This window comes from Podarcis raffonei, chromosome 8 (genome assembly GCF_027172205.1).
Source record: "Podarcis raffonei isolate rPodRaf1 chromosome 8, rPodRaf1.pri, whole genome shotgun sequence".
NCBI lineage: Eukaryota > Metazoa > Chordata > Lepidosauria > Squamata > Lacertidae > Podarcis > Podarcis raffonei.
In genome coordinates this window covers 82,366,598-82,377,903 of record NC_070609.1, presented here as the reverse complement: position 1 = coordinate 82,377,903, position 11,306 = coordinate 82,366,598, and the positions used below count along the sequence as shown (strand labels likewise).

Sequence of the window (11,306 nt, the reverse complement as noted above, 5' to 3'; positions counted from 1 at the left end):
TGACAAAATGGACAAAGCGAAGATGGCCATGCTTCTGCCTTGCACTGTAGGCCCCTGGGCGATCTTATAGAAGGCCTCCAGCAGCACCTTCACCTGTCAGAGAAAAGGAGAGGGTTGCTTGGAGAGTACAAGGAAGCAGGGCTGTCTGCAGGCAGATCCTTCCATCCCTCATTGAAAGAGGGACCCTTGACCTGTGCCACCACAGCCTCTTCCTTCCAAGGTACCACTCAGGGTCCTGGGGAGTATTGGACCCAGGCAGCTCCAGGGCGCCAGTTCCCCTATCCATTGTGGGCCAAGAGAAGAAGCTTGCCAGTCTGCTCCCAGAAGGAGGAGGATTCCCCATCCCTGAACCCATGTTTCTCAGGACCCTTGGCTGAGGTTCTTGTCCTGACATTGCCAGGCCCCTCTCAACTAACATGTGTCCTGGCCACCCAATGGCATGAGGTTGCCTCCCCTACACCAAGCAGAGAATCTTCTTCTCTCCTACCTTTGCCTTACCTCCACTTTTGTGCCGCCAAACTGCTTGATGAATTCTTGCAGTAAGTGGGAGATATCCAGTGGGTTGAAGCTGCTCTCGACAACCAGGTCTCTGGCCAGGAAGCACATGGTCTCCAAGAGCTGCTCCGCAGGGAGAAAGGCGCCAAAGACCTGAAGCAAGAGAGGAAGGTCAAAGATGCCCACAGGGCAGGGCTGGGGAGCAGAAAGCCCAGGTGCTGCCTCTGCGGAACCCAGAACATGTGGCTTGAGAGACAGCGACTTACCCTGGCAAGAGAGTAACAATTATTCACGAACAATTCAGGAACCGGCCCTCTGGTGGATTTGAGGACCTTCTCAGCGCTGGTGATGAGCGTTTGGTTCCTTAACGTTCATGCCAGTGTCTCTGCAAATATAATAATAATAATAATAATAATAATAATAATAATAATAATAATAATAATGTTATTTATACCCCGCCCTCCCCAGCCGAGGCCGGGCTCAGGGTGGCTAACAAGCAATAATAAAAACAAGTTGAATGAATACAACTTAAAAACAAGATTAAAATACAACATTAAAATGCAGCCTCATCACAGGAGGAGAAAGGAAAAAAGAAAGAGGGGGAGGGAATCAAATTGACTCCAAGCCAAAGGCCAGGCGGAACAACTCTGTCTTACAGGCCCTGCAGAAAGAAATCAGATCCTGCAAGGCCCTGGTCTCATGAGGCAGAGCGTTCCACCAGGCCGAAGCCAGTGTTGAAAAGGCCCTGGCTCTGGTTGAGGCTAATCTAACTTCCTTAGGGCCCGGGACCTCTAGGGTGTTGCTATTTATGGACCTTGAGGCTCTCCGTGGGGCATACCGGGAGAGGCGGTCCCGTAGGTACGAGGGTCCTAGCCCATGAAGGGCTTTAAAGGTCAAAACCAGCACCTTCAATCTGACCCTGTACTCCACCGGGAGCCAGTGCAGCTAAAAAAGCCAATGCAATTCTGGGCTGCATCAATAGGAGTATAGCATCTAGATCAAGGGAAGTAATAGTGCCACTGTATTCTGCTCTGGTCAGACCTCACCTAGAGTACTGTGTCCAGTTCTGGGCACCACAGTTCAAGAAGGACACTGACAAACTGGAACGTGTCCAGAGGAGGGCAACCAAAATGGTCAAAGGCCTGGAAACGATGCCTTATGAGGAATAGCTAAGGGAGCTGGGCATGTTTAGCCTGGAGAAGAGGAGGTTAAGGGGTGATATGATAGCCATGTTCAAATATATAAAAGGATGTCACATAGAGGAGGGAGAAAGGTTGTTTTCTGCTGCTCCAGAGAAGCAGACACGGAGCAATGGATCCAAACTACAAGAAAGAAGATTCCACCTAAACATTAGGAAGAACTTCGAGACGGTAAGAGCTGTTCGACAGTGGAATTTGCTGCCAAGGAGTGTGGTGGAGTCTCCTTCTTTGGAGTTCTTTAAGCAGAGGCTTGACAACCATATGTCAGGAGTGCTCTGATGGTGTTTCCTGCTTGGCAGGGGGTTGGACTCGATGGCCCTTGTGGTCTCTTCCAACTCTATGATTCTATGATTCTATGAAGAGCTGTTTGAAGAATCGCTGTATCGTCTCATATGTTCACCCACAACTTAACAGCCCGCACGAAGGGTGGCATACAAATTTAAGAAATCATCACCACCACCTGCTATTCCCTGGGCATTAAAGCACCATAACCATAGCTGTCAACTTTCAGATTTGAAAATAAGGGATCAGGAGCCTCACCTATCCCGGGGACAGTCTATGGATATCCAGCAATCCGGGATAGCAGCGGGAAGCAGCGGGAAACGGCACTGGAATAAGGGAATTTCCCGCCAAAAAAAGGGAAGGTTGACAGCTACAACCATAACCTTCCTATATTGGAGCTCTCAGGGGGATGAGGAGTTACCGTATTTTTCGCTCCATAGGACGCACTTTTTCCCTCCTAAAAAGGGGGAAAGTCTGTGCGTCTTATGGAGCGAATGTGTGGTCCCTGGAGCCAAATCGCTGTTGTCCTGTGCTCCTGGGCTGCTCTTTGGGGGTGGGGGGAGGAGCCACGGTGCTCTGCCGGCAGCCTCCGCTTTCCCCTGAAGCCCCGGCAATGTTTGCAAGCAGCGGGAAGGCTGTGCGCTCCCGGGCTGCTCTTTGGGGGTGGGGGGAGGAGCCACGCGGCTCTGCCGGCAGTCTCTGCTTTCCCCTGAAGCCCGGACAAGGTTTGCAAGGTTTGCAAGCAGAGGGAAGGCTGTGTGCTGCTGGGGTGCTTTTGGGGGGTGGGGGGTGGGGAGCCACACTGCTCTGCCTACAGACTTTGCTTTCCCCTGAAGTCCCGACAAGGTTTGCAAGCAGAGGGAAGGCTGTGTGCTGCTGGGGTGCTTTTTGGGGGTGGGGAGCCACACTGCTCTGCCTACAGACTTTGCTTTCCCCTGAAGTCCCGACAAGGTTTGCAAGCAGAGGGAAGACTGTGTGCTGCTGGGGTGCTTTTTGGGGGTGGGGAGCCACACTGCTCTGCCTACAGACTTTGCTTTCCCCTGAAGTCCCGACAAGGTTTGCAAGCAGAGGGAAGGCTGTGTGCTGCTGGGGTGCTTTTTGGGGGTGGGGGGTGGGGAGCCACACTGCTCTGCCTACAGACTTTGCTTTCCCTGAAGTCCCGACAAGGTTTGCAAGGTTTGCAAGCAGAGGGAAGACTGTGTGCTGCTGGGGTGCTTTTTGGGGGTGGGGAGCCACACTGCTCTGCCTACAGCCTTTGCTTTCCCCTGAAGTCCCGGCAAGGTTTGCAAGCAAGCAAAGGGAAGGCTGTGTGCTCCTGGGGTGGAGGGTGGGGGTGGGGAGCAGCAAATTGCTGTCTCTCAGTGCCTCCTAATTCAACTGCAAAGGATTGCCTAACTGGATTCTGAGCTCCATTTGAAGTTTAAAAATAGTAAGTTTGGGGATTTCTTCAAGTAGCAGTTTTGCGGAAATAGTCATAAATACATGCAAAGCATCTCCACAAACCAGTAATAGTAATTTCAGCTAAAACTGAGCAGGTATCTGGTTCAGGAACAGTTTAAACTGCACAGCTATAACCAGACATCCTGTGTGTGTGTGGACCATGTTCCTAGTAGCTAATCTTTACTGCTGAAAAGAGGCTCTGATATTCCACTCCAACTCTATAATTCATTATACAAATCTTAAAAGTACAGTCCACCTATACTAAACCAAAAACATTGTGTTCTCTTGGTATTGAATGGAAGCTATTTATCTGTCCTCTTTTCCTCCTCTGTTCTTTGCTCAGTCACTCCATTTTGAATCTTTCTTTCAAAACAACCATGCCTGTTTTGAGAAAACTTCAGAGATTTAGGAACCGGAGCACAATCATTTGATCTCTTTGCTGTTCCTCCATACTCCAAGCACTTCTCATTTGCACAGCCCTGGTTTCTCTCCCTGACTATTAATATTCTTGATTAATAACAGTAAAATGCTCAAATTTTAGTTTTTGTGACTGCTGCCAATACTGACTTCCCAGTGATAATGAAAACAGCTTCATTATAATGGAATGTGTCCTTTTCCCATTCTCATCAGTATATACCGTGGCTCGCTTTAAAGCAGCAAAGTGGACAGGAGCCACACACTTTGCTGTTTTAAATAGTTTAGTACAACATTTGAGTCAGATTCCCCCCCCTTGTTTTCCTGCTCTAAAAACTTGGTGCGTCTTTTGGTCAGGAGCGTCCTATGGAGCGAAAAATACGGTATGTCCCTTAGGATGTTAGAGGCAAAGCTCCATGAGGAACAGAAGCAGAATTTCTTGTTAGCTCTTCCCCCTTACTTACTTACTTCCATTTTGGACTGGTTTCTAAATTTACCATCCTTCTGGCAGACAGAAATTCAGCAGGTGGGGCGCATTTCCTTTCAATCTTCTTTTTTGAATGTTTGCACTTACAGATCACTTCTATTTCATCACTGTACAGTGGTACCTCGGGTTACATATCCTTCAGGTTACATACACTTCAGGTTACAGACTCCACTAACCCAGAAATATTACCTCGGGTTAAGAACTTTGCTTCAGGATGAGAACAGAAATCGTGTGGCGGCGGTGTGCTAGCAGCAGGAGGCCCCATTAGCTAAAGTGGTGCTTCAGGTTAAGAACAGTTTCAGGTTAAGAACAGACCTCCAGAACAAATTAAGTTCTTAACCCGAGGTACCACTGTAATGGATTGCTTTGAAGCCATTTCTGCACTGGGTAAAGTAATTTTTAGTCCCCCCCAATTCCCCCCCACCCCCACCAATATAAGGGCCTTATATTGCCTACCACAGAATACCCAATTCCCACCCCCCTTATATTGCCTAACCACAGAATACCCTCAAACATTTCTCTGATAAAAAGAGGGGTGTCCCATTGCATAATGATGATTTTACTGTTTAAACTCCAGACATCTTACTGGGTTTCCCCAGACACTCTAGGCAGCTTCCAACATATATAAAATCATAATAAAACACTGGACATTAAAAAAACAAAACTTCCCTATAAAGGATTGCCTTCTGACGGACTGGGGAACAGATAACTCCATACCCTCCAGGCCATTTTTCCAATGAGAGGGACACTCTAAGGAAAAGTGAGACAATCCAGGATCCAATCAGAAACCGGGACGGTTTTGCTAAATCAGAGACACCCCTGGAAAATAGGGACACTTGCCAAAGGGGGCAACCGTAGGCCCAGCAGAAGCCTTGCAAGCAAAGTTGGAGGCCGTATTTCTATTTCCTATCAGGGAGGCCCTTGACTGGGCCAGTCCAGCTGCCTTCCGACCTTGGCCCTTGTCTGTGGGGCAACGCAGAGGCCTTGCAGTCGGTTGCTCCCAGGAAAAGGGGGGTGTCAGGGGTTCTGTCAGCTCCTTGGGGTCTCCTGCTCTCAGCTGAGTCCGCATCACAAGGCAGGACAGGCTTCGGAAGCCTGCATTGGGATTGGCTGCCCCAGTTTCAAAGCGGCCAATCCCGCCCTAGGTGGGTGTCGCCAGGGGCGGGCGGAAGTGTATATATATATATTTTTTTATAATATTTTTATTCAAAAAGTTTTCCATATAAACATAACATACATGAACATACATAAACATACAAAAACAGAAACAAAAACAAAACAAAAAACATGTACCATTTCATATCCTAATTTCTTATACCTTCCTTCCCCGACTTCCTCATGCCTCCCTTTTCTGTATTCCAAATTCTTATCAATTACTCAGCAAATCTTCCCTTATTTTAATTTAAGTTTAAGCTAACCTTCCTTGTTCTCCTTGTCTTAACCATTACTAATAGTAACCATTTACTTTCAGTCCATCATCATTCTAACTTTCATTAACTTTGTGATATTTCTTTAAATAGTCCTTAAATTTTTTCCATTCTTCTTGCGCTGTTTCTCTTCCCTGGTTTCGGATTCTGCTCGTCATTTCTGCCAAGCCCATGTAGTCTATCACCTTCATCTGCCATTCTTCCAGTGTGGGTAGATCTTTCGTCTTCCAGTACTTCGCAATAAGTATTCTAGCTGCTGTTGTAGCATACATAAAAAAAGTTATATCTGTCTTTAACACCCCTTGGCCAACAATACCCAAGAGAAAGGCCTCTGGTTTCTTGGTGAAAGTATATTTAAATACCTTTTTAAGTTCATTATAGATCATTTCCCAGAATGCCTTAATCTTCGGGCACGTCCACCAAAGGTGAAAAAATGTACCTTCCTGGAAGTGTATATAAGCCCTGTTTCGCCAGTCTGCTCTGGACGCCTCTAGGAAGCCTGGAGGCTGAATGGCTGCCCTGGGTCTTGCTGAAACCCACCTCTCCCCTTTGGGAGGACAAGGGGCCCTTGGAGCCAGGCTACCAATTCTCCATAAACACCCACCCACCCACCCACCGCATCCTGGAACCTGTAGGATAAGGTGGTTGTATTTGAGCCCCTCAAGTGAGCCTGTGCATTTGCATGATTTCTTGTTATCTCTTCCCTTCCTTCCTTCCTTCCTTCCTTCCTTCCTTCCTTCCTTCTATTTTGGACTGGTTTCCACATTTATGATTATTCTGGCAGGCAGAAATTCAGCAGGTGGGGGCCATTTGCCAGGCACTGCCTGCTGCCTGTGGGGCCCATGTAAGCCCCCCAGGGGAATCTGTGTGACTACAGTATAATGTTTATTGCTTTCATTTTATCGATCAGTTGTCTCATTAGATAGTAAAATTCATGTGAAATTGCTGTTTTAGGGGTTGTTTTTGAACGGATTAATCCGTTTTGCATTACTTTCTATGGGAAAGTGCACCTTGGTTTGGAAACGCTTAGGTTTTGGAACGGACTTCCGGAACGGATTAAGTCTGAGAACCAAGGTACAGTGGTACCTCGAGTTAAGTACTTAATCCGTTCCAGAGGTCCGTTCTTAACCTGAAACCGTTCTTAACCTGAAGCACCACTTTAGCTAATGGGGCCTCCCGCTGCCGCCGCGCCACTGGAACACGATTTCTGTTCTTATCCTGAAGCAAAGGTCTTAACCTGAAGCACTATTTCTGGGTTAACGGAGTCTGTAACCTGAAGCGTATGTAACCTGAAGCATATGTAACCTGAGGTACCACTGTACCATTATGACTACCAATTCTCCATAAACACCCACCCAGTCCATCCTGGAACCTAGTGTAAGACAAGACAAGTTGCAACTGAGCCCCTCAAGTGAGCCTGTGCACTTGCCAGGCACTGCCTGCTGCTGCCTATGGGGCCCAGATAAGCCCCCCAGGGGAATCTGAGAGGGGCCTGAGCCCCACAGCCCCCTTGGAGTTGGGCATGAAGGCCTGCAGGGTCAGTTGCTGCGTCTCTGTCCAAGAAGAGCAGAAGGTCAGGAAGGGCAGATGATAGATAGATAGATAGATAGATAGATAGATAGATAGATAGTACTTTATTCGGCTATAAGCCCACAAGGTAAAACCAATCAATAAATAAAATAGCATTTTACATTCTAAAATATCAACTAAAACATTTCAACGCATAATCTCCTTCACGTTACATACAATCTCTAGATGTACCATATTGTGGCCTTGAATATAAAGATGGCGGATAGAGTTTACTAGATTTTTAATAGTCATGCAGCATTCCATGAAGTCTTTTATATGAAAGAACTGAATTCAGGAATCTGGCAACCTGTAATGTTCTATAAGAGTCAATGTCCTGGAGTAGATAGGCTAGATGTAATTCAGGTGGTTTAGCAACAGTTTCCAAAATGATTGAACTCAGAATCCTTGATCGGGGAACAATATATAAAGGACAATTAAACAAGATATGATAAAGGGATTCTATTGATTTGTTGTCACATGCGCATAAAACAGAGGTTTTACCGTTAGAAAATCTATTGCTCAGCACATTTGAGGGGAACACATTAAATCTGGCTCTAACAAAAGCGAATCTATGCAATGCAACCGATAAGGTAGACAGATATCGAGGTATCTGGGACATAAATGTAATGCCCTGATTTATCGGGGAACATGTACCTCCAGAGGAAGGTCAGCTTGGCCCCAGCAGGACAGGACTTGCCTGGGGACACCTCAGGCCTCTCCTTGGGCCTTGGGAAAGGGGCTCTTCTTCTGCCTTCTTCCTCCACATCCCTTCCATTCGGTTTCTTGTCTTTGGACTTTCCAAACCTGAGGATAGGACTTGTCTCACCTTCTTTTAAATCCATGTCAGCTGCTTTAGGAGACAACAAGAGTCTGCAAAGCAGGATAAAAATAAGAGGGAAAGGATTAAACTGTACATTTCAAAGAATATATACATATCAGCCTTGAGTTGCATGGCATTAACATTGTTCTAACCACTAGGGGCCACACAGAACCTTGGCACTGAGGCCATGAATTCCATGTTCTCAAGGGCTGTTGCCTACAATGGATCTTGTGACCGTTTGAACTGAGATTCCTGCATCCTCAGCCCAGTCACTCATTAGACGATGGCGTCCCAAAGACTCCTGGAGGTAAGTGGAGGTTGCCATGGCCAGGGGACTTAACTCTAGAACCTAGATTAATGGTATCACCAAGTTTGGCAAAGAGCTATCCAAAGTCAAAGAAAGGGTTGAGCTTTGCCCAGGTTTTTGGAAGGGGAGAAGGAATGCCGAAAAGGAAATGCTAGTGTTTTATGTTGCAGTCGATTGAATATTATTTTAAACAGAGGATTCCTTCTGATTTATGTACATGTGAATCTAGAAGAGACTTCATTTCTATTTACACATGCTGGATGTTATCTTTGTACTATAGTTTGGAAGGGAAAGGGGGAAACAGAAGAAGGAAAGAGAATGTGAGCAGCTGGCCCAGTGGAGGGGAAGGGGGTGCTGGATGGAGCTGGTTTTTCTGCAGAGCTGAGGCAGGGAGCCCTGCTGCCCACCTGTCCACAGAGTCCATCACAGGAAAGGGCTGCTCCCAGGTGCAGGCGAGGGAGAGACAGGAGCCCTGGCGGAGCTCTGCTCCTGGAGGAAGGACGGATGAGAAACAGCGCCATGGGCTCTGCTGAGACAGGCCAGTTCTCTCAGGCCTCCTCTCCCCCAACTGGCATCTGACGGCAGCCATTTCATCAGGCTGCCTCAGTGGGAGAGATGAGAACAGCATTCTAGACGCTGGGGCCTGAGCTTGTGAGTTGCCTTTTCCTCTGCCCTCCTTGCCCCCTTTCCTTGTTTGTTGCATTTCTGTTTGTCAGATAGTTTCTTACAACAGAAGTCTGTGGTTAATAATAATAATAAAAATAATAATTTATCATTTATACCCCGCCCATCTGGCTGGGCCTCCCCAGCCACTCTGGGCGGCTTCCATAGAAACCAAAAATACAGTAAAATATCACACGTTAAAAACTTCCCTGAACAGGGCTGCCTTAAGATGTCTTCTGAATGTCAGGTAGTTTCTTTATCGCTTTGACATCTGCTGGAAGGGCGTTCCACAGGGCGGGCGCCACTACTGAGAAGGCCCTCTGCCTGGTTCCCTGTAACTTGGCTTCTCACAGGGAGGGAACAGCCAGAAGGCCCTTGGCATTGGACCTCAGCGTCCGGGCAGAATGATGGGGGTGGAGACGCTCCTTCAGGTATACTGGACCGAGGCCGTTTAGGGCTTTAAAGGTTAGGTAGTTTCTTGCATTTGATTTCATGGAAGGCTCTCTTGGAGCCTTTTTGGCTTACGAGAGGGGTACAAATGCTCTAAAGGAATGAATGGGTGAATAAGGTCTCTAAGGAAATGGAGGACAGAGATTTTCAGTTTGTTTCCCAACCTACCTTGCCTGCGCTTTCCTGATCGACACAAAAACATGAATGGGTCTGGTCCACTCCTCACATTCGGACGTTCCTGTTTCTCTTTTCTCATGGACAGGGAATTGATTTCGACGAGGATCAAATATCAGAAATCAGCCTGGAAGATGGGGAGGATCTTCCTCCAAGGTAATCCTGTGCTAATCCCCTCCCCCATAATCAATTGCTTTAAAAAAAAACCCTGGTCCATTTCTATGGTGGTGGTGCTTGGGGTCTTTGAAGGATGGGAGGCAATAAAACCTTTTGACACAAGTGCTACTCCTCTCTCCCCTCACATCCCAACCACATGTTCTCCAGATGCAGCTGATGTTCCTCCTGTAGGCTTCAGCAAGGAACAGCTGAAGGCCAGACTTACGGATGTCGGCGTAGCGATTAAGAGTGGGAAGATCTGAAGGAAGGCGCTCCGAGATCTTTCCATCCTCCTGCCGAAGATCCAGGAATATGTGAGTTACTGAAGGGAAGCATTGCAACCATGCAGGGCTGTCAAGGCCTTCAGGCTGCTGCTTCTAGGCCCACCCTGCAAAGTGCCCAAAGGACAATCAGGCATCCCAGCATCCCAGAAAAGAAGTAAAAAGCAAACATCAGGAAAAGAAGGGTGGGAAGTCAAAAAGAAATGGTTTTTTTTCTGTAAAGGTAAAGGTAAAGGTACCCCTGCCCGTCCGGGCCAGTCTTGACAGACTCTAGGGTTGTGCGTTCATCTCACTCTATAGGCCGGGAGCCAGCGCTGTCCGCAGACACTTCCGTGGCCAGCGTGACAAGCTGCATCTGGCGAGCCAGCGCAGCACACAGAACGCTGTTTACTTTCCCGCTGGTAAGCGGTCCCTATTTATCTACTTGCACCCAGAGGTGCTTTCGAACTGCTAGGTTGGCAGGCGCTGGGACCGAACAACGGGAGCGCACCCCGCCGCGGGGATTCGAACCGCCGACCATGCGATCAGCAAGTCCTAGGCGCTGAGGTTTTACCCACAGCGCCACCTGTGTTTTTTTCTGTATAGGATGCTAAATGTTTTGGAATGTTTGGAAGATTTAATAAAAACGTTATAGGAAAAATGGTGATGGGTTGCTTCTCTTATCAGTCACTTCTCTGGGTCTCTTCTCAGCCATCGGTAGCGCTTCCTGCATCCTCCCTTGGCCAACTGGTGGCGATTTCCTGACTTTGTGCATTGGATCCAGACCCAGGGAGCAGGCAGTGGGCAGCAGAGGCCCTCTGCCATCTTTTGCCCATCCTGCGGCGCAACGAATGTAAGACTGCATCCCAGCATGGGGTGGGGTGGGCAAGACCCGAACTAACCTTTTGGCTTTCCTTTGCAGAGACGCTGGCACGAACGTCAAGGTCACGAGCTGAGAAGGTCCTCAATTCCACCAGAGCTGGTGAGAAGGCTGCTCCTCTGTGTTCACAGGGAACCTTACCCGCAGGACTTCCTGAGCTGCATGCCAGGTGAGTGAGGCATCTGGTGGGCTATTGGGACATCTGGTGGGCTGTTTGGATGGGACGTTTCTCAAGGAGCCCCTTTCTCCTCCTGACCGAACATCTGCAGTAGCGCCAGGCCAA

At 47.9% G+C, this 11,306-nt stretch overlaps 1 long non-coding RNA gene across 1 annotated transcript; it reads left to right on the top strand.

Moving 5' to 3' along the window:
- Positions 1–10,094: 10,094 nt before the first annotated feature.
- On the top strand, positions 10,095–11,094 carry LOC128419937 (uncharacterized). Its single transcript, XR_008331940.1, has 3 exons — positions 10,095–10,197; positions 10,855–10,996; positions 11,066–11,094. It is a non-coding gene; the product is annotated as an uncharacterized LOC128419937 (long non-coding RNA).
- Positions 11,095–11,306: the final 212 nt, after the last annotated feature.